Source organism: Otolemur garnettii, unplaced genomic scaffold (assembly GCF_000181295.1).
Source record: "Otolemur garnettii isolate 467f Iridium unplaced genomic scaffold, OtoGar3 scaffold00115, whole genome shotgun sequence".
NCBI classification, from domain to species: domain Eukaryota; kingdom Metazoa; phylum Chordata; class Mammalia; order Primates; family Galagidae; genus Otolemur; species Otolemur garnettii.
The window spans coordinates 5,338,820-5,342,819 of record NW_003852510.1 but is presented as its reverse complement, the minus strand read 5'-3'; positions in this window follow the sequence as shown (position 1 = coordinate 5,342,819).

Here is a 4,000-nt window from a genome sequence, read left to right as displayed (position 1 = left end):
TGATCACGTTTCATCCCATAATGAGCGTTGGGTTTGGTTACCCTGGGTATAGGAGACTTTGTTGCCACTTGCTGTACTTGTGATTGCCCAGGCTGAAGGGATAAAGGAGGTGACAACAGACCCAGAGCAGGGCTCAATGTCTCCTCTCTCTCAAGGCAGAAGGGCTACAGGGGCCCTGCTGACCAGTGGTGGCATCCAGGAACCCTGTGAGGGAGGTGATGCTGTGCTCCTTGCCAGGGTCTCTCTCTCAAGCCCCCCCCCCCACCTCCTACCTCTCTGGAGCAGTGGCTACCATGTGCCTGGGCACCAGGTCCCTGTGAATATGGTGGAGCAGTAACTGGAGGCTCTGGCCCACCTTCCTCTCACCAACAGCCTCCTTGACAGCTGCATCTAGAGCTGAAGCTGGGCTCTGGGAGGAGGGTAGAACGAGTGCCCATCAGGAGCCAAGAAGTGATGAACTGGCCCTGCTCCTGGACCCTCACCCTCTCTCACCAAGGAGCCCATCTCCTGAACTCCTCTGGCATTCAGAGCCCAGATGTGCACAGCTGTGCCACGTGCACAAGTCTCATCTCTAAGCATAGTGCTGGGCTGAGGCTACTCCAGCACCTGTGGGTTGAACTCATACACAGGCAACCCCAGTGCAGACCTGTCAAGGGCACAGAGATGCATGTGCACCACAGGGCTAGAGTCCACTGGCATGCATACATCTGCATATGGTATTTGTAGAGTAATCGCAACAGGCCAGGCCCCATGCTAGAGGTGCAGCAGAGGGTGTGCACAGACTAGCTGCTGACCTTGTGGGAGCTCCCAGTCAGAACCTGAGAACCTTCACTCTCCGCTCACAAAGGAGATGGGAAACATGGTCAACTGGCCCTTCCCCCAAAAAGTCTGCCACTTGCCTCCCAGTACGTATTTGCAGTGGGCCTCCGCTGGCTGGCCTTGCTGTGGCCTTATGGCCCACAGTTGTTGGCTACATCCTTTAACCCTAGAGCTGCCCCTGCCCTCCCCAAGCTGGTTGGTGATGGCACCAGGAAATAGCCACCCACCATGTATGGGAGCTGTAGTCTGCCACAGTGCCACTGGGACTCCCCTGTGGGGGGACTAGGGGCTAGAGATGTGGGTAGTGGCTCTTGGAGCCCATTTGCTTATTTCTTGAACTGACTTTGCATGGCTCATGCCAGGCTCCTGGGTCACTGCGGGAGCTGGCGGTGAGGAGGTGGCACACCTCTCTGCCGGCCTGCAGGCTGCCAGGTTTGTTTTTCCTGGCAGGAGGCTTAATCCCTCCCCACGCTCAGCACTGAAATGGAAGGTTCTGGCACAGCTTTCTTAATAGCAGAGACTGTGTTGGATAACTTTGCCCAGAGAAGGCCACGAGTATCCGAGAGCCTCATCCTACAGTGGACATGAGAGGAAAATAATCCTAAACGGGGCCTGGCAGTCACAAGGGGCCTGCTTGGGCAGCTGGCATTAGCACAGGGCACAATAAGGGACCTGCTCGGCGGGTTCTGAGTTGTCCACGGCCACCTGCTTGTGCTCTTCTAGACACGCCCAGGCTGCTGCGTGTGTGTGCCTGGGCGCTAGAGTGGGCTGAAGCAAGTGGCCTCTGAGTCGAGTTAGCAGGCTTGTCTGTCTCTACTTCACCCCACCAGGCAGACCTGCTCAGGGGGCCCCTGTGAAGGAAGGCTGAAAAACAATGGCCTGACTACTATCATACCCCGTCCTGGGCAAGAAACACCAGCAGGCCCAAGATGTGGCTGCAGAGGCTCTGTGCCTGCAGACAGGCTGGAATGAAGGACAGGCAAAGCTACCGGGGGGTCAGTGGCTACAGCCTGCAGCAAGAGTATATTTCATTTCCCAAATCCATTTTTTTTCCACCCAAAAGGTAAAAAGTTCTTTCAGAAAACAAGCAAAGCTTATTTATTAGTGTCTTTTGGCATTCAGCATACATTTACCTCCCCTTTAAGGATTTTAATGCACAGAGCCCTTATTCCATCCAAGAGAAGGCGACAGTTTACTTGAGATACATTTCAATCATTTCAATAAAACTCAGAAATGGCTGCACTGCCCAGGACCTAGGAAGACAAACAGACCTAAGAATTGCTGGGTCTTAGTTCAGGACTAAGTGCCACAGTTCAAGGGCTTTTCACACTTAGGCGTTTAAGCCTCGGACAACAGCACCTGGTGCTATTACTATTCCCATGTTACGGTTCAGGAAGCTGGAGCAATGTCACCACAGAGGTAAGGGGTGTAGCTGTTGTGCCAGTCCAGACAGGTGGATGCTCCCACTCCAGCCATGGTTCTGAAGTTCCCTCCCCACGCCCAACCCCAACAAAACACTGAGCTACTGAGCAACAACTTAACCAGCTAGGTGATGATGGCTTGCCAGGAGAGCTTCCAAAACCCTAGCATAGGTCAGCCTGACACGGCCACTCCACTCCCACTGAGAGTCAAGCCTGGCTCATCTGAACTTTTCAGCAAGGAAGCATTTGGACAGTTTGATTCTTTGACCACTAGCCATCTAGCAGCGTAGAGGTCAGCAAACTCCTTCCCTATCTGCATTTCCTCCTCAGGTTAGAGAAACAATTTTGGACAAAGAAGGCTCTAGTTTCATGTTCCCAGAGGCTGTTGAGAATACAGCCTGGTGCGCAGGCCTGAGTGCTTTGGTCTGACTGGATTCTAAGCCAGCCTGGGGACCAGGAGCCAGCTAGAGCGTGGTACAGAAATGGGAGCTGCCCCAGGACGGCATCTCCCCTGCCTGGGAGACCTAAACAGGGTGCAAGGCAAGCCCTTGGCTTTCTTCCTTCTCAAGTTTAAGGACATGGTTGGTCAGCCAGCCCCCAAGAATTTGAGTGCCCCACAGGAGCAGGGAGACTCCTCAAGGCAGGCCTAAGGCTAGAACTAGTTAACAAGCCTGCTTCCCCAGCTCTTCCATAAGACCACAGAGCAACCTGCTAATTCAGCTCAGCTGTGCCTAACTTGCCCGACTGTATCCCTTTGTTTCCTGGGTTATTTTACTTTTGGGAGTCAAACCTGAATGACATGAGGACCACCTGGGAGACCTTGTTCCGCCGACTCTGTTGGGCTGCAGCGTACTTCGGGTTAGAGGGGCTGGAGCCCAGCAATTCTTTTAACAAGCACCCCTAGGCATGACTCAAGGACCCCACTTTGAGCAACACTCAAACCACTCCTGAGGCCTTTTGAGCAATTGTGCCTGGACCTCCAGTAGTGCCCAAAGCTCAATAATGGAGGAAGTGAACAAGCAGTCTCACTCAGCCTGGCCTAAGACATGACTCACGCACCCACAAGGGCCTCTCCAGCCTCGGAGAGTCTGTCAGTCCAGTGCTGGAGTCACCTTGCTGTCTCTTTAGTCACTGTGCCTGGTAAGAATGGAGCACATCTGAGGCAACATTTGGGACATTTGTGAGACACCAAGAAGTCAACCTTCACTCATTCCAGGGAAGGTGTCCAGGAACTGGACTTTTCTGTCTGCAGTCAGCCTTAGTCACATGCTTTGTGTAGATAATGATAGCAGGCACTTCAGTGCTGAGGTCAAGCGCACATCAGCATTATCTCATTTAACCCTCCTGACTGTGAGGCTAGTACTATTATCATCCTCGTTTTATAAGAGAGGAGTCCAAGGCTGGGAGAAGTTGCACAGCTACTGAGTGGTACAGACAGGATTTTGAACCCAGGCAGTCTGACTTCAGAGCCCAAGCAGGAGACATGTATGGTATTATTAGAAACAGAACTCTGGTTACCTCAGTCCTAGATCAGGGCTGTCTTTATCATCAGTCTTGTTTTTGAAACCTGTTCCAGTTGATGACAGTTCTGTGAGCTTAGGTAATTTTTCTTAAGAGACAGGGTCTCATTTGTTGCCTAGGCTGGAGTGCAATGGTGCAATTATAGTTCACTGCAGCCTCAAACTCCTAGCCTCAAGTGATCCTCCTGCCTTGACTTCCAAAAGTGAGCCACCAAATAGGCTGGTAGTTCTTTTTTTTTT